This window comes from Malus domestica, chromosome 15, assembly GCF_042453785.1.
Source record: "Malus domestica chromosome 15, GDT2T_hap1".
NCBI classification, from domain to species: domain Eukaryota; kingdom Viridiplantae; phylum Streptophyta; class Magnoliopsida; order Rosales; family Rosaceae; genus Malus; species Malus domestica.
In genome coordinates, this window is record NC_091675.1 from 39,357,078 (window position 1) to 39,384,106 (window position 27,029).

Here is a 27,029-nt window from a genome sequence, read left to right on the forward strand (position 1 = left end):
CAAAACCCGCATTGGGATGTCCCCCTTTCGACTCGTCTATGGCAAGGCGTGCCATCTTCCTGTTGAATTGGAGCATAAAGCACTTTGGGCCATCAAGAAGTTTAACATGAACCTCGAGGAAGCAGGAAGTCAAAGGAGATTGCAATTGAATGAGCTTGATGAGATACGGCACGAGGTGTACGATAATGCAAGCATTTACAAGCAAAAGACCAAAGCTTTCCATGACAACATGATCCGTGGGAAATCATTCTCAATTGGGCAGAAAGTGCTATTGTTCAATTCCCGTTTACGTTTGTTTCCCGGTAAGTTACGTTCTAAGTGGATTGGACCGTTTGTTATTACTAATGTATCTTCTTATGGTGCCATCCAGATTCAAAGTCTCAAAACAGGTCATGAATTCCAAGTGAACGGACACCGTTTGAAGCCATATTATGAGAACTTTGTTGAACAAACCGTGGATGATATTTCTTTGGGTGCCGTGGGCACAAATGGAGAATGACTGAGCTCTTCGTCCGGCTGTACGACGTTAAAGGAAGCGCTACTTGGGAGGCAACCCATGCAATTCAACAAAGGAAGACCAAGGAATTACTCCAATTCCAGATTTGCGTTCCTAAACTCTTCACTTTGTTGTTTATTTCGAATCTGCCTATTTAGTTGTTTTAGTTGCTGTTTGTGTGTTTCTTTTTGTTTAGTGTGATTTTATGCTTGAAACATTGAGGACAATGTTTGATTTAAGTGTGGGGGGGGTAACTAAGTGTTTTAGATGCAAATTCGTGGGATTTTATCACCCTTAACTTGGAGACTTGTTCCTTGCTGTTTTTAAGTGTTTTTGAGCAGTTTTGATGTGTTTTAGTGTGTTTTGAAGTAAAAATCCGAAAATCACATAAAAATTTGAAAAATTTGTTTTAAAAACCCAAAAAGAGTTGTTTTTGTGTGTTTGTTTGTGTCTTAGGGTACCTTCCAACACAATGATGAGGATTTGGTTTTTAATTGCATGACTGTTAAAGAGAATGATTAACATGGATGAAAGTTTGATTTACTCTTTGTTTATGCTTGGTTGTGGTTATAACTTATGAATTCACATGCAATCATAAAAGAAAAAAAATCAGTTTTTGTAACATGCTTGAAGGAAGGAACTCAAACTAACGCTACAACCTTGTGAGACTTGAGCCTAAACGTTTATTTGGAGAGTTAAAATCTGTGCATTCTTTGTTTTCTAAGCCGTTGCATGATCTCATTATTCCTTGCTTGGTTACTATTTAGAAGGCGTTTCATCATCTAGTTCCAAATGCTAGAACTCATGCCCATTTCATTCAAAGCATGTTATTGATTTGCATAACACATATTCAAGATGAAGTTGTGTAGTTACCACCACCTTAGCCAAAAAGCCATGAATCCCCTATGTCATTATGTTTTGTAGGTGTTAACCCCATTGAGCCTTGTTTAACCTTTTCTTTGTTAACCCCCATTAACCTCACCTAGCCTAGTTTAGGACCATCCATACCCTTGTTCTTAAAGCATAGTAAAGCATGATTCGAATTGAATTCCTGTTAATCTATGTTAGCAAAAAACAAGTGTGGGGGAAGTGTTTTTCATGAGGAATTGTGTGCCATAGGCACGGCAAAGAAAAGAAAAGAAAAAAAAAATTCGTGAAAAAAGAAAAAAAGATTGAAGAAAAAAGTATGAAAAGTTTGAAAAAAAAAAAAGAGTTGAAAAGTTGAGAAAAAGAGTTCCAAAGTATTGTTTGTTGAAGTGAGGGTCCAAAACAATGAATTCGGCCCTAAGGAGTTGTTTAAGTCTCCCCCTTGTGTGTTAAAGTTAACTTCTGCACTCTAAGTGAATTTGAAGTCTCAATTTCACTACTTTGCTTACTATCGCTTGAAGAACGTTTGTTTTCCCTATCCTTTCTTTGTTAACCAATACCCCAAGCCCCGTTACAACCCTTAACTTCTATCTTGAGTGTTATGTATTTCAATTTGTGGAGTTTGAATTTGGTATGAGCATATGGTGTCACTGGTTCTCGCATCTAAGTAGTAGCATTCCATTCATGAGATCATATCTAAACATGCTTCTTAACTCTAGAAATTGCGTTCTTTGTGATACGTATATGTGAGCATTCGTTTTCATATCTACATCAATCCTCTCACATATAACTAGTATAGGGTGTGTAGTTAGAAAATCTGAGTGAAAATAGAGTGCATATCTTGTAAGGAATTGAGCGAATTCTCTAAGGCATGTTACTACATTCAAAACATCGTTTAATTGGTTAATTGTGAACTAGTAAGTGGTGACTATGATTAAGTATGTGCTTGTGTAAAGATGACTCAAATCTGTGGGGATAACAATCTTTAATACGTCATGTGCATTGGAAATCCCTGAGGCAAATGTTGGAAGGTTTAGGTTGTGTTTTGTTTGTTTTGTTTCGTTTTGTTTTTCTTTTGTTTCTTTGTTTTGCTCGAGGACTAGCAAAAGCTAAGTGTGGGGGAATTTGATAGGAGCATATTTATGCGCCTTAGTTAGCTAGTTTTTATGCATTTTCGTTATGTTTTCTTCGTTAAAGTAGTCTTTTAAGCTACTTTCATGTGTTTTCAGGTTTAAAGGACATATTACATGAAATGATGCAATTTGGAGCTTTTTTGGAGCAAAAAGTGAGCTTGGATTGAAAAGTACATGCTTGGAACATAAGGTTGGGATGAAGTTGAAGATTTAAGGATTCCTAGTCCGAGGAGGAGTCCTAACTGAAGAAGGATTCCTAATCAACGAGGGATTCCTAGTTGAAGATGGATTCCGAGAGGAGGAAGATTCCTACTCAAACGAGGTTTCCTACTTGAAGTAGGAAAGCTAAGCCTAAAAGTTTCCATTTTGGGTTGATCTTTCCTAAACCTGAATGGCCTTGCGTTTGAGCAACATTAGAAGGGTCCGAAGCGTTGGAAGACACAAAGAAAGGTGTTAGAATATTTTCTCATCCTTGTCGTGGGTTAGGGCTTATTTTCTCTTGGTTTTGGGCTTTCTAGAAGCCCTATCCACACTCCCATTAATCAGCCGCACCTTTCCCTTCTAGAACACCTATTTGCCTTGCCTTGCAAGGCATTCTAGAAGCCCTAACCCTAGCCCATTAAACTTGCCGCACCCTAGGGCCTTTTCCTACTAAAATTCTGATTGTTTTAGCCCATTTTCTGGTGGATTTGGGTTTCTAGAAACCCTAATCTGATTTGCTAGGGTTTTTAAGTGCCTTTATATATTCATTAAGCCTTTTGGCCGCATGGATCACCCTCTCCATACTTCAGAAATTCGTCCAAATAATTTTCCCCACCTGGCCGCAACTTTCATTCACCAACCAGCCACTTCCCACTCCTTGCCGCAGCCATTCCTTTACTCCAGCCACCATTCTACACCTCCATACACCACCCATACCCCTTGCCGCACCACCATACCATCCTAACTCCCTTCCAAAACCAAAATCACATCCAAAAATCCCCTAAACCCTCTCTGCCGCAGCAAGGAGAAGAAGAAAGAGGAGCTTGACATGCAGAAATTCAAAGTGGAATTGTTGGGCGTTTTAGGTGTAATCTTTCTTATGTCTTCGATGTTTCAATTCAATAAACTTTGTGTTGTGAGTATGAGGAACTAAACCCCCCTTGGTTAGGGGGGAATTCAAAACCATGTACATGCTTGCAATATGATTTGATTACATTCAGTTGTTATTTCATAAGTTGTGGATTCAATTCGTTCATCTACTTGATTGATAACTTATTTGTGTATGTTGATTGAGAGTGCACGCTTAGTTTTCATGCATGAATATGATGCTAGATTATGAGGGAGTTTCACCTAATAGTTACAATCTTATAATCACAAGTAGTGAAGGTCGCTTGAAAACGATCGTGTTGAATGAATTCTTGGCATAAGTTTCATGCAATTCATAGTAACGAATGCTTCGTCAATGCTTATGTTTTTCATAGAACTTAATGATTCTTGCTTGTATCTCTATTATGCAATTCATGTAGGGAACTTGTAGGGAATGTTTTGGGTTGTCGTATGCAATCATCTAACTCAATAACTAGAAACTGAGGGTTAATTAATGCAATTCACGGTTAATTTGGGGCGTTGAGTATTCATAATTTATTGGAAGAACAACTGAAAATCGTTTTGTTTGCAAGTGTGTCATGTGTGGAGAAGAACCTCCTAACTAGCCTTTTATCCATCCTTTTCATCCAAAAACGTTTTTACAATCTGTTTGTTTTAAAGTTTCTGTTTTGTTTTCAATTTTCGTCCAAAACAAATCCCCCTTTATTTTGAAGTCTTAGATTAGTTAGTAGGTGTTTGATTTGTGTTTCTAAGTGTTTTGATTCAAGTTTTCACCCAAATTCGTCCAAGTTCTTGTTAGGTTCTCAAAACTGCCCAGAAAGTGGTTTTTAGGCAGTTTTGAGTCATTAGGTTGCTGTTTTGAGTTTTAGGTTTGTTTAAGTGTTTTAACCTTTAGTTTGGATTCTTTGAGTCTAGTTTAGTGTTTTAAACTTTGTTTTTGAGTTTTTAAGTCAGTTTCGAAGTGTTTAGCAATCCCTCCTAATCCCCGGTCTAGAACGATCCCTACTTACATCTTTGCTACAATTTGACAAAAAGAGGGTTTAATTTGTGTGCTTATCTATTTCGCATCAGTCGTTGGGGATGCAGTTGTATTCCTAGTGTTATATGTAGATGACATATTACTATTCGAGAATGACACTGTAGTACTTTCTTCTGTAAAAGTGTGGTTGTCCAAAACCTTCCACATGAAAGATTTGGGAGATGCATCTTATGTACTTGGGATAAAGCTCTATCGTGATAGATCCAGAAAATTAATTGGATTATCCTACACAGAGACACTACAGAGACACTACAGAGACCATTTGATGAAAAAAAAAATAGAGATGCTCAGAGACTCAACACACACTATTCATAGATCCATGACTTAGAAATTCTCAGATCTGGTTGAAATTAATAAAATAAAATAAAAATTAGGGATGTGAAAATATACCTCTGATAGTCTGAGCTCCATTCCCCTGATTCCTTCGCCGGCTTGAGGAAAACCTGAGGAGATCGGTGATTAAAGGATAAGAAAACTGATGGCCATGCTTTAGTTTTTTTGATAGAGAGAGTTCAAGAGAAAAAGAAGGGGATACCCCTTCCCTTCTGAGATCGTCGATAGCATCTGAATTACTTAACACCTATACACTATATTTACACACGTACACTAATCAACACTCATAATATATCAATGGTCCAACAATTATGGAGATCGAAATTTCTGTAAGGGCCAATCAAATCATAAATTAAAATGAAAACATGTAAGTAATTAAGAATTATTACTTGCTTAGTTGGCTCCTTCTTGTCACTTCAAGGATTATTCAATTCAACCTGATTCAATCAAACTGCATCACCCAACAAAACAAACAAAAAATAAATTAAAAAAGAAAATCAGGGGAGCTAAATAAATATACACTGACCTACTTTTTGGCTAGAAAACCCAAAAAGAGCAATTAAACAGCAGTGCATAATGACGAAATTTCTATTAAAAAAATATGAATGAGTTTTAATTAATAATTGAGCCCAAAATAAAGAAGGCATTTCTCACCTTGATGCAGGGCGGACAACAAAAACATTATGTTTGGATTAATGTATAATATCTGAGATCCTATCTGTTTTTTATTGACTGATGCTTCAACATCAGTCACCTAATACATATTTTTTCCACTGAGAAGAAAAGGAAAGAGCATCATGAAATTTAGTTCCAATATACCTGAGAACAATTCACATGTTATTACATTAAACTAAGAGTTAAAATTACTCACCCATTTTTTTTTCATCATACCAAGACAAAAATAAAGGAAGACTTCTAATCCCATTTGACTTCGCTGCCCCACACCTTTGTCCCCTGTCTCCCATTAACTATCACTCCCAAATCATATCAGCCAACCATACAACAAAGCCACTGGCCAAATCAAATATTACGCACGATTTAGGTAACCAAATTCAAAGAATAGAGTTCGGATAACGAAATGCAAAGAACACGATACATATTGTAAAATTCAAGAACATGATTCAACGGATTTGAACTATATTGTGTTGAAAACTTACCGAAGAGCGATGATTCCAAGGTGGTAGCGGTCAGGCTTCTTGACTCCTCTAGTTGTGGGTGCTGATTTTATTGAAGCTTCAAAATTAAAACAATTAGCAACTTAGATCCAATAATCTTATTGTTTCTCGGAAAAAATAGCTTGCAATTGTTAACCAAACACATATTTTGCAGCATTAATTAAGAGAGAATTATAGTTTTATTTACTTGTGACTAAATCTTTCCTGTTTTGTGGTAATTTGTATAGCAGACAGCCAAACAATATATATAATTATTCAAATAGATTAAGACTCCTAATCAAATCAAATCATTTCTGGTGCAACTGCTGAACAATCGAGAGCCGAAGCGACTCCTGCTTTTTGTTGGAAATGTGCCCTAAAGCCAATCATATGATGATACTTTACGGACATTTCACATGTTAAACTAATCTAAGTTTAATATCAAGGGCAAAGATTATTGTTTGAGCCGTCTCATATAAATGTTATATGCTTAAACGATAAAGTCCAAGGAATATGTGATTGGGAGAATACGATCTAAAGAAGTTAGATTCATGAGACCATTCTTTCGTAGACACATCCTAAATGTTCCTGATCATAGGATTGCCAATTGGGTATTGACAGTCCATTAAGATCAGTACGTATTGTGTCTTCTCTCAGGGAGAGTGACTAGTCTCGAGTCATTGGTGTGTGTGACATCAAGTCAAGTACGTAGGTGCTCAATAGAGAATGAGTTCACTGAACACGATCAATGAAGAGTTCTCATATACATGTCACATGAGAACTTATGGTTGGGATAATGCACAGTAGTCCTTTGACCTGAGGCATCACAGTTGTCTTGTGGTTAAGTACTTGATCTTTGATTATGTCAAAGTCACCCCATCGGGGTGTCCACGGCATCATTGGGGTTAAGCCACTTAGTCATGGAGACAAGTGAATGCGCAACAAGGGATCTCTAACCTTCAAACCGTTGGGGGAGAATACTCTATGATATGATTTAGAATCTCTGGCCAGAGCATGAATGAGATTTAGAAAAATCGTTCTAAATCACATTCAAGGTAATCATATAAGCACACGAATCACATTGGATAATAGACATGAATAAACTATCAAACCAAACAATGTGGTCAAGAGTATTGTATTAGAGAAAGACCGTATTGCATTTGTAATCCCAAACTGAATAGGTTCTTCACCTCTTCTGATTAGCTTGGGTAACCATGATATGCTGCTAGGTGTCACTCATGGTTTGTGGAAGCCCTAAACGTGTGTAATCACTAAAGGGAGAATTGAAAGTAAGTTTCAATTCACAATCGATTTGAAAGAGTTCTAATCGCCCACTGCCTCGCTAAAAGGAACCTAATGGATCGTACACCGTGTAAGGTGGAGATTGAAGAAACAATGGAGATGAGTAAGAATGATTAAATGGTTTAATTATTTATTTATGGCAAGGATTAATTAATATGTTAATTAGTCAAACGAATAAAGTTCGTTAAAAGACCACGGGTTAGTTTTGGGCCTCAAGGCCCAATGGGCTTCGAACGTCAAGTCCATTGACTTAAGTTGTATGACAACTTAATTCACAAAGGCCCAAAAGCCCAAACAAAACCCCATGGCCGGCCATTTAGAGGAAGGGTAGTGAACTTGCTTTAATTACAAGTTTGCCACTCAAATGAATAAAGGTATAAATATGACTTTATAGCCAAAATTCATTAAGGGTTTGTTTTGGAGAAAATTGGAGAGAACATGTCTCTCCATTTCTCTCTAAAGAGGCCGGCCCCTTGGAGGGTGTATCTAGCCATACTAACTACTCCAAGGTCACTCATTTCTTCTCCAATCTAACCTTGGTGAAGATACTTAGAGGTTCTCAATTTTGGGAACTTGGAGAAACCTTTTCATCCATCCAAATCCATAGATTTTAGATGCAAGGAATGAAGGCCCTCTCTTTGGGTGATTAGCCTTTGCTTATGCAAAGAGGAATCTACAAAGGTATGATTTCAACTCACTTTGTTTTGAGTTGAGTTTTGGTTCACCAATCTACTAGGCTTTGAATTTCTTGGTTAATGTTTTGTTTTTAAGTGCATGCAAGCATGATTCCGCCTTTAATTGTTAATTGCATGCTTATAGATGTTGCTTAAATGAACATGTTTTCACAAAATATTCCTTCACTTTTGAGTGACAGAAAACTCTGTAGTGACTCGAACAGAAAAATTGAACTAATCATAACAAAGAGTTAGGATCACGATACTCACCAAGACCAGATCAAAGAGAACATTCTGATAAGCTTTGATCTCGTTGATGAAGTCCGACAAACTTCTTGATAGTCTAATCGTCGATCTTGCCAACGTCGGTGCTATTGCCGTCTCGACGCTTGACATGCTTCTGGCCGTACTCGATGACTTTGGTGACGATGTGGCTAGTTACATTGGGGAGAGGGATCACATTATTGGCGTAGTCGTCTTCCACCATCTGCTTGATGGTGTGCGACTCCATAGCAATCGTCTCATCGACCTCGAACACCTCGCGGCTAGTGAGACTGAGAATGGCGAGAGAGAATCGGTGAAGGATTTTAGGGAGATTACAGAGTGAGAAAAGGGAGGGATGAGGGGATTTGATGGATGGTCATAGAGAGAGGGGAAAGAAAAAAAGAGGAAAAGAAAAGCGAAGCAGATTATCTGCCCTCTTGTTATACTGCCTTCCCATCCCCTCTTATTTGTGCGGTCCTGATTAAGCCAAAAAACAATAGGAATATAAAATGTTGACGTGACTTAACCATGACCGCACAAATAGGAGGGGATGGGAAAGGCATCATAACAGAAGAGCAGACAATCTACCTCCAAAGAAAAGGGGAATAAAATTTACTAAACACAAGTAAAATTAATAGAAATAAATTACTAAAATTCAAACCCAAATTCCAGAAATGAAGAAAAATGGAACCCCAATATGGAAATTAATCACCTTGGGGAACATCTTTGTGTGATGGAGGAACTTGTAGATGTCCATAGCGTAGTCGACCGTATTGGTCATGTTTAGAAGCTTGATCTTGGACTTGAGGATTTGCTCATCTAGATACATATGACGTTCCTGCAGGAATGGGAGGAGGGAAAAATGAAGAAATTTACGTTTAGGGATCTGGGCTTGTCGTTGAATACTGGAACTATATGAAGAAATTAGGGTTTGCAGAGAGTACCATCAATCCCAATCAGTCCCGACAATTAAGATGACAAAAGTACCCTCCAAACTTTTAATCCGGGCCATCTGATCCTAACCTTAGATGGGCATTCCCATCATTTGAACACCCAAAGGACCGGCCTCATCAACAATTGGTGACAGTGTGGCATATTCTCTTTGATGCACCCAGTCTGACTTGATTTCTTGATGTGAAAATTAACTCGACACACAAATTAAACCCTATTGATGACAATTGTAGTAAAGATGTAAGTAGGGATCGTTCTAGACCGGGGATTAACTAGGGATGCTAATCAACACAAATAAGACTCAAAAACACTAAGCTAGACTCTATAGACTCAAAACTGACTTAAATGACTCAAAAGAACAACAAACAATAAAAAAGACTCAATTCTAAACCTAACAAGTGATTTGCACAAAAAATAAAACTTAACTTGACTCAAAAGACTAAAAGAAAACATATTATGACTCAACTAACAACACTTAATGAAAGGGGGATTGTTTTTGACGAATTTAAAACCTGAAACATAAACTTTGCATAAAACACTTTAAGAAAACGAATTTGGTGAATTGAAAAGGGTGAAAGGCTAGTTAGAGGGTCCTTCTCCACACATGATGTATGCATACAAACCAATTTCCAGTTATTATTCCTTTAAACCATGAATCACAACACCCCAAGTTAACCATGATAGCACAAATTAACCATCAAATTTTCCTTATTTCATTGAATTGGACGGGATACGCATCACAACCAAATTATCCTTCTCAAGTCCCCTAACTATGAAAAGTATGATAGAAAACATATCAAAGGTCATTAAGTTCTTTGAAAACCATAAGCATTGACGAGGCATTCGTACCTATGAAAAGCATGATACTCTTGCCTAGGATTTACTTAAAACAATCATGACTAGTGACTTCCACTACTTGTGAATATAAGTTCATAACGATTAGGTGAAACTCCCTTATACTCTAGCATCAAGTTTATGCATGCAAACTAAGTATGCATCCTCAATCAACATACATAAACAAGTTTTAATAATTCAGATAAGCAAATCACATTCAAGACTCAAGAACTAATAACTGGATGTAATCAATTCATATAAAACATATAATCATGGCTTCGAATTCACCTCTAACTATAAAGAAATTAGTTCCTCATGTTCGTAATTAAACAAAGATAACTTCATTAGACATTGAAAATAAAAGATAGAAAACACCTAAGAGCGCTCCAGCAATTCAATGTTGAATGGCAAAGGCACGGCAAAGGGCTCCAAGAATTCTCTCAATTGTATCTGAATATATGGGTGTGTGGTGTAGGAAAATATGGTAGAGGGTGGTGATCTGAATGAAAGTTGCGGCACTTGTATTTATGGGGAGAAAAGGCACGGCCTAGGTAGCATTGGAGAAGGATTGGCACTCCAAAACCCAAGTGGAATGGGTTAAAACAATCAGAAACCAAGGGGATTTAGGTTTGCAGGTTCTAGAGCTTCTAGAATAGGGGGAGGCGCCAGATTTGTAGGGACTTCTAGAAAGAGTGCTATGTGGCTGATTTCTAAAATAATAAGGCCTAAAACATGCGGCACCAATGTAGGAATAGATAAGGCTTCTAGAAATCAGGTTTTTAGGTCCCCTTGCAGCTGGATTTACAGCATGATAAGATTACGATAGGATAAGATAAGATAAGGTTGTTTGGATAAGATAAGGTTGGATAAGGTTTTGGATAAGATAAGGCAATTTGGATAATGTTTTGGATATTGGATAATGTTTTGGATAATGTTCCATGTTTCTTGCTCTTTCCTTATCTTCTTTGTCTTGGATTTATTTCTTCATATTTTCAGCACATTCCTAGCCTCTTGAACTTCAAATTCGTCCATCCATCTTGCTCCATTCATAAGCTATCCATTTGATGCCCAAAACTGCTTCAAAATGCTCCAAATTGCACTTTCTTGCCAACCTACAAACACACGAAAATAGCTTAAAACACTATAATAAGTAGAAACTAGCTATGAAAATGCAAGAAACAAGCTAACTAAGTCGCATAAATATGATCCTATCAAATTCCCCCACACTTAGCTTTTGCTAGTCCTCAAGCAAAACAAAATAAACCTAGACCTTCCAACATTCGCCTCAGGGATTTCCAATGACACATGACATATTAAAAATCACTACTCACATAGATTTTAGTTATCCTTACTCTCGAGCACATACTTAATCACAATCACCACTCACTAGCTCGCATTTAATCAATTTAAAACATGGTTTTGATGTAGCAACATGCCTTAGAGAATTCCCTCAATTCCTCATCAAATATACTCTCTATTTTCACACAGATTTTCTAACTACACTCCCTATACTAGGTATATGTGAGAACATTAACGTAAACATGTAGACTAGCACTCAAATATGTTATGATCAAAGAAAACACTTTCTGGAATTATTAATGCATATATATATATATATATATAATATCATGAATGGAATGCCACTACTTAGACGCGAGAACCAGGGATACCATATACTCATACCAATCCCAAACTCCACATATTGAAACACACAACAACCAAGATTAAAGTCTAAGGGTTGTAACGGGGCTAAGGGTATTGGTTAACAAAGAAAGGTAAGGATAAACAAAGGTTCTTAAAGCAATAGTAAGCAGAGTAATGAAATCAACTTATAATTCACTGTTGCATGCAGCAAATAACTTAAAACACTAAGGGGATTTCGTACATACTTAAGGTCGTATTCAAACTTTTTGGACCCTTTCTTCAACAACCAATACTTGTGAGTTCTTTCTCACTTATTTCATAACTCTTTTTTTTCTTTCTTTTTCCACTTTTCTTTTCTTTTTTTTTCTTTTTCACATTTTTTTTTCTTTTTTTTCTTTTTCACGTGCCCTACTCATTCTTTGGCACACAAACCACATACTTTGAGAACCCTTCCCCCACACTTGTTTTCTGCAATAGGTTTGATCAAAAGGAATTCCCTCTAAGTCATGCTCCACTATACTTTAAGAATAAGGGTATGGATAGTCCTATTCTAGGCTAGGTAGGGATAATGTGGCTAACAAATAAAATAGGCTAAATAAGGCTCAAATGGGTTAAACCTACAAAACAAATGCATGGGATGAAGGTTTTTTGGTTCTGGTGGTAACTACTAAACAACTTCATCTTGTTATATGTTATGCACTCAATTTAAAGCTTTGAATGAAACGGGCATGACTTCATCTTGTTATATCTTCCCCTGTGATTCCTTCTTCTTCTTCTTCTTTCTGTTTCTGCATCTCTCCATTATCTCTCTCTTCTTTCCCTCTTTCACCGAGACACATACACACACCTAATTGCTTACCTGCATGAGGGAGACAATCATCATCACCATCAAAAACTCATCTTTCTCTCTTTTCCTCTAGTCTCTGCGAGATCAGTGAACCCAAGAAGCTCCAGCGAGCTTCTTCATTTTCTCCGGTTAGGTAAGCTTCGGGTTTATCTATTTTCGTTCTAGTTGAAGCTTGGGTGTGATTTATTAAATGTTATACTCGTGATTTCCAAGGTTTTGGAATGAGACCGGTCCGGTGGAAAGTACACCCAATTTTGGCGAAACCGTGGGTGTCGAAGAGCTTTCCGTTCACCTCCGGCCGTTTCATGGCTAATAGAAGGTATAAATCTCTTCCCCTCGTCTCACTCTTCAATTTGATACCTAGAACGGAGTCTAGGGTCGTGGTTTGCAGTCGGCCGGAGCTAGGAAGGCTCTGGCGTTCTACTCCATTATTTTCGGCGACACCAAGCCCTTTAGGCCGCTTCTCAAACCCAAATGCTCTAGGCCCGTTTTAGCCAACCCAGTTTTCCTTTTTGGGTATTTGGCCTGCGGGCCATGTCATTCATGGGCTTCGTGCATGTGTGTGTAGTGTGTGTGTGTATGTGTGTATTGGGTTGTGCGTGTATGTGTGTGGTGTGTGTGTGGTGTGTGTGTGTGTGTGTTTGTGTGTATGTCTGTGCGTATGTGTGGTGTGTGAGTGTGTGGTGCACGTGTGTGTGTAGTGTTGTGCATGCATGTATGTATGTGTGTTGGCGTGTGTGTGAATATTGTGTAGGTTTGGGCTCAAGCCCAAACCACCACTTTTTTTATTCCTAAACCTATCCTAACCCAAAACCCATTTTCTTTTATTTAAATTGTTTTAAATCAAATAGGGCCCTTTGGCCATTTTCTAATAAGAGATTTAAGCCCAATCTCTAAACCCTTAGGCTTTTGGACCTAAGCCCTAATCCGGATCCAAGTTCAAAACCCATTGACCTAGTCTGACCCAATTGACTGACTCGTTGACTTTAACTTTCGGGTTGACTTTCAGTTTTCGTCTAAGACCCCCTTAGGCTAATTTCGACGTCCTGAATCCATTTCCGATGTTCGTTTTCCCAAATTAAATCATTTGAGTAGATTTTGACTAAATGTACTATTTATGTGCTTAGGGGCAATTATTGTGACGTTTCCGTCTTTGCTAGTAGCGTAGTTTATGGCCGATAAGTATTGTGAGTAGACCCCTTCTAAAATGACATGATTTTATAATTTATTTGCATAAATGAAATGCATGCCTTACAAGTTTATGAACTGATTTTATGTTAAGCATGTTTATTGAAATGTTGATTATCGTCTCATCATCATTTTTTGGTGAGGAAATAATTGTTAGCCTATATTGAGCTATATTTTGATATATCATATTTTTATAAAAACCATAAACTGGTAGACTATCTGATGGATGACGATAGGATGCTAGAACATGTTTTAGAAACCCCTCTTTATAGTATAGACGATGGATGACTTTATACTATGCAGTGGTTATTTTGATAGGCGTAACTATTTATGCATACCTAGTGGACACTATGTTGCCTGGGGCGAGGATCTAGTGTTGGCAGTTAGGCCGGGAGAAATAATCCCTAGCGAAAGGCTGAGGGACACAGAGACAGGCATTGGGCCAGGAGGGAGTTATCTCTAGGTAAGGGCACATAGACTTAGGCGCAGGCATTGGGCCTGGAGTATTATTATTCAGTGATCCTACCAGTAGCACACCACGTTTATGAGATGATCTACAAGACGATATACACGATGATTTATATGATGTTTTTCCACGTTATATCTGTTAAGATGTTTTATGGCATGCTAGAGTTTCAGAAAAACTATCACTTATTATGCTAGTAATTTTCATTATTTATAAACCTGGGGGTTAGTATGTTCATAATTGTTTTCGTCTTATGTATATATATATATGAACTTGGTCCACTCACCATTGTTTTGCGCCCCCTTTCAGGATTTAGAATCGAGGCGTACGATCCCGACATCAACGTTTTCGCAATGGCATATTCAAGTCCTCTCGGTGTATGACCTACATCCTTTTATTTATTCAATTTTATATTAATTCTTTTAGAGCTCTAGTTAGTTGTATGCTCTGAACACGTTCCTAAAAAATTAATTCATTGTATTTTAAATTCATAACCCTTATTTATTTCTTATTCTTAGCTTTTGTATCAATTAATGGCCTTTGTCACCCTCGGTTGTCGGCCAACAAGTGTCTATCCTGGTATTCGGGGAATATCAGGGCCGGGGTGTGTCATTGGTCCACTCACCTTTGTTTTGCACCCCCATTCAGGTCTTAAAAAGGAGGACTACAACACAACGTACGAGGCATTCCCCTACCAGTAACAATCTATCACTCACTTGTGTGATATCTTGTAATGATCTTTCCTTTTATGATCTTGAATTATGACATTTTCTATGCAGTCCAAACATTTCCTTAAACTTTGTTTATTACCTTTAGATTCTAATGATTATTCATGCGTATTTCCTCCTAATCATTACTCTTGTATTCAATAAATGGTTTTCGTCACCCTCAGGTGTCGACCAGCACGTGCCTATCCGGGTATTCAGGGAATATCGGGGTCAGGACGTGTCAGATTGGTATCAGAGCATGGTTAGGGTTTCTTTCCACCAATTTGGTAAATTTCAGCCTTTCTAAATCTTGTTGTCCTTATCAGAAACATGGATAATCCTGGTGGGAATGTGCCTCGATGACCTCGTTCTTCTATAATGAGGGGAATCCAGCGGCTTACCTCTGCATTAATGAATGCTCTTCCAGGTCATAGGCCGAATTGGACGTATTTAAAAATTGCTAGAAGTCATGGAATTACTGAGTTGAAATATGTGGGAAATTGTGAGGAGGCTGAGCAGTGGTTAGAGAAAATGGAGGATACTTTGAAGGCTATGAAGTGTCCACTAAATGAGTGGGCAAACATTGCAGATTTTTTCATTCAGGGTGATGCTAGGAGCTGTTGGAAATCAACGAAGGAATCTCATCCACCTGGTTCTTGGATGACATGAGTTGCTTTCAGGAAACGTTTTATTACTTACTTCCTAAGCCCCAGTTACAGATTGAGGAAGAGGTAAGAGTATTTAGAGTTCCGACAGGGTGACCTCAGCATCACAGAATTTAACAGTACCTTCAGGCGCTTGGCTAGGCATCATGATGGGACTTATGATAATCCACAAGCACAGATAAATCAGGCGATGCTTGCATTGAACCAAGAGTACCGTACATTGGTAGCTGCTCAGAGACCCAGAACTTATGAATAAGTAATCGAGGTAAGTCTAAGTATAAAACAGTCCAAGTGGGATACGGAGATACATGATCAACCTCAGACTTTGATCCTACCCTAGAGACAGAATAGACAACGGAATTAGAATCAGAGGAGTCGAAATTTCAGGTCACGGAGTACTAGAGAATCAGTGAGTCCCTTAGGTTCTGTAGGTCCCAAACATTCTTTTTCCTTTAAACGACCAGGTTAGGGTTCAGGGTTGTCCAGTGAAAGCTCAAGCAACGAGTTAACAGGACGATCTTTCGGTCATTTCACTCTGAGTTATTCAGTCTTTAATTAATGTGGGTTACGTCATTGAGGGAGTTGTGGGATAACTGCTGTAGTTTGTCACAGGTGCGATGGCACCGGGCGTTTTGTTCATGATTGTCCTTCAGCACCACCATCTGGTGATTTTACCTCTGGCTTAAGCTACAGTGGATATCAGCCAGTTCAAAATTTTGGCGCCCGACGGAGCTATGATGGCAATGGCAATAGTAGTCGGAGTTATGGTAATAGTACTAATTAGAACTATGCAGGTAGCAGAGGTCTGCAGTTTGGTGGCAGAGGTAGCTAGAGTTTTAGAGAAAATGACAGCCGGAGTGCTCAGTTTTTGACCCAGTAGCAGGCTGGAACATCTTTTGGTAACATTAATCAAGGGAATAGAGCAGGACGTGGTTCCGGAGGTCATGGCAGTCGGAACAATAATGCTGGGTATCAGGTTCATGGACGTATGAACGCCATGACTCAGCAGGAGGTTGATCAGGATCCTCGAGTTATCACCAGTACGTTACCTGTCTATAATACTTGGGCTAGAGTTTTAATTGATCTGGGTGCTACACAGTCTTTTGTTTCTTCATCTTTTACTCAGGTTATACCTTCTCAACCTTAGCCACTAGGTTTTGATATGCCGATTCAAATGCCAAGTGGTGAATTGTTTTGTGCTCAATGCCAATATCGGAATTGTCCAGTTATTGTTGAAAGGGAAAACTTAGATATTGATTTAATTCCTTTCGAACTATCGGAGTTTGATGTCATTCTGGGAATGGATTGGCTATCTAAGCACCAAGCGAATGTCGCATGTTGGGAGAAAATTGTGACGTTCAATCGGCCAGGACTTCCATTAGTTACATTTATGGGTGAGCGACGTGTCCTCCCCAATAGTATTATTTTTGCCATTCGAGCAACTAGGTTGTTGAATAAGGGTTGTGTAGGGTTTTTAGCCCACGTAGTTGTGAATGATGAACCTTCTTTACGTCCAGAAGAGGTGCCAGTTGTAAGGAACTTCATCGATGTGTTTCTTAATGATTTACCGGGGTTGCCACCTGCGAGGGAAATTGAGTTTACTATCGATTTATTCCCAGGTACAAATCCTATTTCCTTGGCACCTTATCGAATGGCACCAGCGGAGTTGCAAGAATTGAAGATCCACCTCCAAAAATTGGTAGACACAGGTTACATCCAGCCGAGTACATCCCCGTAAGGAACTCATGTTCTTTTTGCTAGAAAGAATGATGGATCAACGAGACTTTGTATCGATTATAGACAACTGAATCAGGTGACGGTAAAGAATCGTTACCCTCTGCCTCGGATCGATGATTTGTTTGATCAATTGAAGGGTGCTCAGGTATTTTCCAAAATTGATCTTCGATCGGGTTACCATCAATTGAGGATTCGCGAGGATGATGTCCCGAAAACTACTTTCCGTACGAGGTATGGGCATTATGAATTTCGTGTCATGCCTTTTGGATTGACAAATGCACTTGCAGCATTTATGGATTTGATGAACAGAGTCTTTAGACCGTATCTGGATCGATTTGTGATTGTGTTCATTGATAACATTCTAGTTTATTCTAGAAGTGTTAATGAGCACAAGAAGCATTTGAGGCTAGTGTTAGAACGACTGAGGGATAACCAACTTTATGCCAAGTTTAGTAAGTGCCAGTTTTGGTTAACTCAGGTCGGTTTTCTTGGACACATAGTTTTTGCTAAAGGAATTAGTGTGGATCCCCAAAAGGTGTCAGTAGTGTCTAATTGGGAACAACCGAAGAATGTCACCGAAGTAAGAAGTTTTTTGGGTTTGGTAGGGTATTATCGAAGATTTGTTCAGAATTTTTTTGCAATTGCCCTACCTCTTACTAAATTGACTCGAAAATGTGTCCAATTTGTGTGGAATGAAAATTGTGAACAACGTTTTCAAAAGCTTAAATGACGTCTTACTCAGGCCCCTAAACTTGCTCTTCCAGATGACAGTGCTGAATTTGAGGTGTATACTGATGCTTCTCTATTAGGTTTTAGGTGTGTACTGATACAACATGGAAAAGTTATCGCATACGCTTCCAGACAACTTAAAATCCATGAAAGAAATTATCCCACTCATGATTTGGAGTTAGGAGTAGTGATTTTCGCTTTGAAAATTTGGAGGCACTACTTATATGGATCATCAGAGTCTTAAGTATGTGTTCACCAAGAAAGAGCTGAATTTGAGACAGAAAAGGTGGATGAAGCTTATCAGTGATTATGGCTGTTCGATTGAGTACCATCTTGGGCATGCTAATGCCGTGGCTGATGGTCTTAGTCGGAAACATCTTGAGCAACTTGCATCACTTCAAGCTGTACACGTTCCATTACTATTTTCTCTTCGAGAAACTGGTGTCAATTTGGAACCAGGTGAGCACGGAGCTTGGCTAGCACATTTTCAGGTTAGACCTATCTTTGTAGACATGGTCATAGAAGCTCAGGAACTTGATCCGGAATGCGTCAAATTAAAGGAACAAGTGTTGCAGGGGGATAATGAGAAATTCGTCATCTATAGAGATGGAGCTTTATTGAAAGGGAACCGTTTGTTCGTGCCTAAAGATAATGAAGCTATTAAAAAGGAAATTCTGGATGAGGCTCATACTTCAGCTTATGCTATGTATCCGAGAAGTACTAAATTGTATCGCACCATTTATCCTTTCTATTATTGGGAAGGGATGAAATGGGATGTAACAGAGTATGTGAGTAGATGTTTAATCTACCAACAGGTTAAAGCAGATAGACAAAGACCTGGGGGACTGCTGCAGAATCTTCTGATACAAGTTTGGAAGTAGGAAGATATCACTATGGATTTTGGGTATAGACTGCCTAGAACACCGTCAAGGTACGATGGTATTTGGGTAATTGTTGATCGGCTTACCAAGACCGCTCATTTCTTACCAGTTTGATAGACCTATTCATTGGAGAAATTGGCGAAATTATTCGTCGATAATATCGTTCGTCTTCATGGTGTACCCATCTCCATTATGTCAGAAAGAGATCCCAGATTTACTTCCAAATTTTGGAAAGCCTTTAATGCCGCTATGGGTACTCAGTTACTATTCAGCATTGTTTATCATCCATAAACTAATGGTCAGTCCGAGCGGACGATTTAGACTTTAGAGGACATGTTGAGAATGTCGGTGTTACAATGGAAAGGTAGCTAGGATAACTATTTGTCGTTGGTGGAGTTTGCTAACAATAATAGTTATCACTTGAGTATTGGTATGGCGCCTTTTGAAGCACTTTACGGGAAGGTGTGTAGGACGCCATTATGTTGGACAGATGTAGGAGAAAGGTCGTTGGTGGGACTAGAGATTGTGGATACCACCAACGCTAATATCCAACAAATTAAGGCGAATTTGAAAGCAGCACAAGACCGACAGAAAAGCATTGCAGACAAACACTCCAAGGATCGTGAGTTTACAGTATTCTTGAAGTTGTCTCCCTGGAAGGGTGTTGTTCGTTTTGGTAAGTGAGGAAAACTGAGTCCTCGATACGTCAGTCCCTATCAGATTATTGAGAGAATTGGTCCAATTACTTATAGGTTGGAGCTACCACTAGAGTTGTCACTGATCCATAACGTTTTCCATGTTTCCATGCTTTAGAAATATGTACCGGATCCCTCTCATATCATCCAGTTAGAGCCATTGGAAGTAAATGCATATGCTAGCTATGTAGAAGAACCAGTGGCTATCATTGACAGACAAAATAAGGTGTTGCGGAACAAAGTTATTCCTTTAGTAAATGTACTATGAAGGAACCATGCAGTCGAAGAAGCTACTAGGGAAACAAAGGAATCAATGCGGAACCAATATCCCTTTCTTTTCGTATAAATTCGCAATTTCGAGGATGAAATTTCTGTAAGGGGGTAGATTGTTACACCCACCCCCACATTTTAATTATATTTCTATTTTCCTCCCTGAAACATGTTTCAGTCTATCAATTTAATCCCTTATCTCATTTAATCCTAGCCGTTGATCTAGATTCCCCATTTCTCCTAAACTGCCAAGTGGCAGGTTCTCAGCTCTCTTCTCTTCCCTCTCTTCCCGAGTATTCCCTCTCAGACCTCTCACTCTCACGGGAACTCTCATCTCTCCCTTTCTCTCCCTGCACCGTGACTAACCAAGAAAACCTGCATGCAGCTCCTGCTGTAGACCATCATCATCATCATCTTCCTTGCACCATCTCTCTATCTCTCTATCGCAGCGAGGTCTGGGAACCCAGAGAAAGGACTTCCGACGGATTTCTCTATTTCTTCCTGCTAGGTAAGTTTGAATACCTTTTTAAATTACCATTGTTGTTGTTGTGCGTTGTGTGTTGAAAGTTACATTGTTCTTCCAAGGTTTTGAGGATAGGAATGGCGCGAGGGAAGCTCACCCACACTTACCGACGAACCCGTGACCTTCGAGGATTTTTCCGAACACTCACGGCCATTCATGGTGAAGCTAGGGTATGAAAATACTCCACTCTCTTCCCTTTTCATTTTAGTACTTGGTTTGGGTGTTGGATTACTTGTTTGCCGTCGACCGAAGCTGTAGCAGCTCCGATGTTCTTCCCCGATACCCCATAAGCCACCAAGCCCTCTCAAAACACCCATGGGCCTTAGCCCGTACTTAGACCAACCCAGTTCTCCTTTTTGGTTATTTGGCCTGCGGGTTGTGCCTTGCATGGGTTCAGTGAATGTGTGTGTGTGTGTGTGTGTTGGGCCGTGCGTATGTGTGTGTATGTATGTGTGTGCAGGTGTGTGCATGTGTGCTATGCATGCATGTGTATGTGTACTGGAGTGTGTGTGTGTGTTATGTGGGTTTGGGCTCAAGCCCAAAACACCCTCTGTTGTTCCTAAACCTATCCAAACCCAAAACCCAATAGGTCCTAACCTTATTTAACCTAAACTTAAACCCTAATCCGGATCCAAACCCAAGACCCATTTCCATTTCTTGAAATTTTATAGTTGGGTAGTTTGATAAATTGTACATTTTTTTGCTTAGGTGAAGTTGCTAGTGGGGATTTCCTTAATCCTTTTCCGCACAATTCTGCTACTACGGAGTATATGTGAGTGGACCCCTTCTAAAATTTGTATAATTTTATAGTTTATTTGCATAAATGAAATGCATGCCTTACGATTTTATGAACTGATTTTATGTTAAGCATGTTTATGGAATATGTTGTTTATCGTCTCGTTTTTTGTGAGGAATTAATTGTTGGCCTATATTGAGCTATATTTTAATATATCGTATTTTCTATAAAAACCATGAACTAGTTGACTATTTGATGGATGACGATAGGATGGTAGAACATGTTTTAGAAACCCCTCTTTATAGTATAGACGATGGATCACTTTATATTATGAAGTGGTTATTTATGAGAGATGTAACTATTTGTGCATACCTAGTGGACACTATGCCGCTTGGGGCGAGGATTTAGTGTTGGCAGATGGGTCGGGAGAAATAATCCCTAGCTACGGGCTGAGGGACACGGAGCAAGCATTGGGCAGGGAGTTGGTAATCTCTGGCTACGGGCGCAGAGACCACGGTGCTGGCATAGGGCCGGGAGTTATATTTATTCAGTGATCTTACTAGTAGTACATCGCGCTACGAGACGATCTGTGAGACGTTTGATATGTTGTTTTCCACGATATGTCTCTTAAGATATTTTTTGGCATGCTAGGGTTTTCAGTAAAACTATCACTTATTATGCTAGTAGTTTTCTTTATATAAATTGTGGGGGTTAGTATCTTGATAACTGTTTTATTAGTATTGTATTTATGAGCTTGGTCCACTCACCTTTGTTTTGCGCCCTCATTCAGGTCTTATAAACGAGGACTACAACACAATGTACGAGGCATTCCCCTACCAGTAGTAGTCTATCACTCACTTGTGCGATATCTTGTAATGATCTTTCCTTTTGTGATCTTGAATTAGGACGTTTTTTGTACACTCTAGACATTTCCTTAAACTTTGTTTATTACCTTTAGATTCTAATGATTATTCATGCTTATTTCCTCCTAATCATTACTCTTGTATTCAATAAATGGTTTTCATCACCCTCAGGTGTCGGCTAGCACGTGCCTATCTAGGTATTCGGGGAATATCGGGGTCGGGACGTGTCAATTTAGAATATAACGATGCTTAAAGCCCAAAAGGTTGCAAGGTAATGACTAATCCCACTGAGTTGTGACACCTCTAGAACATAAATTACAAGTTGGTCATAGATAGATGCTTTAGATCGTTAGATCCAGATCCAATGCCTTCTTGTTAAAATTGTATAGAGGTGATGTGAGAATTAACTTGACACACAAATTAAACCCTATGGATGACAATTGTAGTATATGAGCAAATAGGGATCGTTCTAACCGGGGATTAACTAGGGATGCTAATCAATGTAAAACTGACTCAAGAACATAAAAATATAATGTAGAACACTAAACTAGACTCAATTAATGCAAAACTAGGGTTTAAAACACCTAAACAAACTAAAAACTCAAAACAGCAACTAAAAGGCTCAAAACTGCCTTAAAACCACTTTCTGGGCAGTTTTGAGTACCTAACACTAGTTTGGACGAATTTGGACTATGACTTGACTCAAAACACTTAAAAACACAACTAAATGGATTTCTAACTAATCTAACACTTTAAAATAAATGGGGGAATGATTTTGACGAAATTAAAACTTTAAAACTCAGACTTTAAAAACAAATGTAAAGCAACACAGATTGTGATTAAATAGAATGGTGAGAAGCTAGTTAGAGGGTTCCTTATCCACACATGAACATATGCATACAACTCGATCTCCAATTACTCTTTCAACAAATCATGAATGACAATGCCCCAAATTAACTAGATTGCACCAATTAATTCTCAGATTTCCCTAGATTCATTGAATTGAATGGAATACGCATTACAACCAAATTATTCTTATCAAGGCCCCTAACTATGGAATACGCATGATAGAGACACATATCAAAGATCATTAAGTTTAATGGAAATCATAAGCATTGACGAGGCATTCATAACTATGGGATACGCATGTTACTCTTGCCTAGGGTTTACTTAACACAATCGTGACTAGCGACTTTCACTACTTATGAATACAAGTTAATAATGATTAGGTGAAATTCCCTTATATCCTAGCATCAAGTTTAGGCATGTAAATTAAGTGTCGACCCTCAACCCACATACATAAACAAGTTATCAATCAAATAGATAAGTAAATCACATTCACAATTTCTGAAATCATAATTGGAAGAAATCAAATCATATAAAACATATGTCCATGGCTTCAAATTCACCTCTAACTAAAAAGAAATTAGTTCCACATGTCTAACATAATTGAGCAACAATTTAAATTAAACATGAAAATAGAAACAAAGAGAGAAAGAACTCCAAACACTCCACTAATGGCAGATTGCATGTGCAAGGTGTCTTCCTCCTTTGGACTGCACGGCACTCCTTCTTTCTCCTCCTTTGGTGGCTGCACAAGGTGGTGATGGTGGTGGGAAGGCACGGCTGTGATGGATGGATGATTATGGAAGAGGGTAGAAGGGTTAAAAGGACTAGGGAGGCACGGCAAAGACTTAGAACTAGGGAGAATGAAGGGGTTGGTTGCGGCAAGGGTTTAGAATGAATTTCTGGAGTGAATGGATGATATGGGAGGTGGTGTGTTCGGCCAAGAGGTTTAAAAGAGTATATATAGGCACTTAAAAACCCTAGCAATCAGATTAGGGTTTCTAGAAACCCAAATCCACCAGAAAATAGGTTAAAACAATCAGAATTTGCAAGGGAAAAGGCCTAGGGTTCGGCTGATTTAGTGGGCTAGGGTTTAGGCTTCTAGAATGCCTTGCAAGGCAAGGAAATCAGATATTTTTAAAGGCCTAGGTGCGGCAAAGGCTAGGGTTTGTAGATAGGGCTTCTAGAAAGCCCAAAACCAAGAAGAAATACCCCAACCCACGGCAAGGATGAGGAAAATGTTCTAGAACCACTCTTCGTGTCTTCCAACGCTTCGGAACCTTCCAATGTTGCTAAAACGCAAGGCCATTTAGGTTTAGGAAAGATCAACCCAAAATGGAAACTTTTAGGTTTAGCTTTCCTACTTCCAGTAGGAAACTTCGTTTGAGTAGGAATCTTCGTTCTTCTTGGAATCCATCTTCAACTAGGAATCCCTCGTTGATTAGGAATCCTTCGTTGATTAGGAATCCTTCGTTGATTAGGAATCCTTCATCAATTAGGACTCTTCCTCGGACTAGGAATCCTTCTCGTACTAGGAATCCTCAAAATCTTCAAATCTTCAATTTCATCCCAACCTTGTGTTCCAAGCATGTACTTTTCACACCAAGCTCCATTAGGCTCTAAAAACTCCAATTTGCCATCTTTTATGTCATATGCCCTTTGAACCTGAAAACACATGAAAGTAGCTCAAAAGACTACTTTAACTAAGAAAACATAACGAAAATGCATAAGAACTAGCTAACTAAGGCGCATAAATATGCTCCTATCAAGAGGTAAAATGTTCGAATCTTTATTCTTTTGAAAAGAAGAAAGAATCACAAAGTTGTTGAGGTTAATTCATTTAGATGTTAGTGGCACTTGACCACAACATAATACTACTCAAGTTGTATGACATTCACCAAAGATCGCTCTCGATTGGACTATCGTTTATTTTAAATAAACACAAGTCCGAATACTTTGCAAAAGGTTTCAAAAAATTCAAGAATGTAAGTGGATGAGTAAGACGTCTAAAGTATTTACCTCCTTTGATTCGATCCAAGGAAAAATAACACTTTAGAAGAGTTTCCTTGAAAGATATGAAGGAAAGTAGCATCATAAGATAATGAATTTCTCCATTGGGAGAAGAACGAACTCGAATAAGATGTAGTTCGTTGGATGTTATCAATTACCCATATATAGGATATATACTTCTAAGACAATACGATTGTCAATTAGAAGATCTTCCAAAATTTTCATGACTCCATAGGATGTAGTTGGAAAGAAAGACAAGTCTTAATCGTGTTAAGATTTGGGGTTGTGTGCTAATAAGTAATATTTGTTTGAGAACAGTCTTGTGGGATATCCTTAAATTAACCTTTGGATATCACTTTTATAAACCAACTAACAAATGTTATTTGTTGGGTAGTTCATTGTAATCCTACAATAGGATTTGCCTAAGATAGAGCAAATGAACGAGAGATAGAACTCAGAGAATGGATTCATTGAGAGACAAGATGATAATCAACAAATATAACCTAGTTCCTACACCACTAGCTCTAAGGTAGTCGAGAAGGATCTATAAACTGTCTCAGTTGAATGGTTTGAACTTTATGACTATGTCATAGAGTTACACCTCTTAATTCAAAAGAAATAAGAATGAAAATCCTTATGACTACATTGAGTGTATATACGAGATATACTCAAGGAAATGGTATAGTACCATTTGACCCGAAATAATGAAACCTTCATAGCTAATTGGTAGCTTAAGGTGACTTCAATCAACGAGATTGGTTGATTTGGAAGAAACCATCTTTGACATTGTGTTAATTTGAAGATTGCTAGTTACAACTAAACGGTGATTCAATGTTTGGACATAATATGGGTTTCCAAAACCATTATCAAGATAGTCTTGATAATATATATCTAAGACTAGGAATCACAAGATGTGTAAGTTGTAGAGATCCATCCATCGTGAATCTTAGCAAGCTAGTGGGAGCTATAAACGTCTTATGAGAGAAAGATCAAATCGTTTGATTTCTCATAAAGGTGTAAATGAATATTTTGTTTACTAGGTTTACAAAAGATTAGTAGGAGTTAATCATATTCCTAAATTTGAATATATATATATATATATATATATGATATATTAATTTGGGAAATGAAAGGAATTCTTCTTCGTTAAAGTTATGACTTTAAATATTCTATAATGATAGAATGTATATGGGAGTCATAGTCTATATACATGGGATGGAAATCTATAATGATAGATTTCAAGATATAATTGGATTATCTCAATCCCTATTGATAGGCGATAGTAAACTTCAAATGAAAGGAGAATTCCAATCAGACTGGGAAATTGCTCTTCTAAAAGGGAATGTACCTTTGTGACTCCTAAAGAAGCATAATGCGTAAATATAATCCTTTATGCATACGCAGAAAGATGATTTACGTATTTCATATTGTATGAAAAACGTTGATATGAGTTGTACCAAGATCGGTACAAGACAATATCAGTGCAAGCCCAGGATCAGAACCATGGTAACTGTCAAGCGACTCCTTAAGTATTTAAGAAATACTAAAGGATAGATTCCTCAAGAATGAGGAAGAATTAGAGTAACGCAATGGAAGCTTAAATGTATTAGATTATGAATCTAATATCGTATCCATCATTGGATGTCTCTTCATTATGAACGAAGAGATAATTGGATATCTCTTTATTATGACTAAAGAGATATTTGGGTGGAAATGTTATAAATAATGACTTTAGTGTGTTCCATCATGCATGCAAAATATATCGCCATACAAAAGCTTACAACAATGTTGTGTGGATCTCCATTCGGTTCCAACCAGAAAGTGTCTCTAGTGTACCTACACTACGACACTAATGGGGCGATAGCTCAAGCTAGGGAATCAAGGTTTCATCAAGATCCGAACTCAAATGAAAGATTGAACCACATGATTAAGAATCATGTATAATGGTGACGTCATTATTCTCAAGGTTGCATCTATGGATAACATATAGATATCCATTGTTTAGGCCTACTACTCAGCCATTTTTTAAATGAATTCAGAAGAGGTATCATCACTGATGACCAAGCTGATTGGCTTTAGTGCAAAT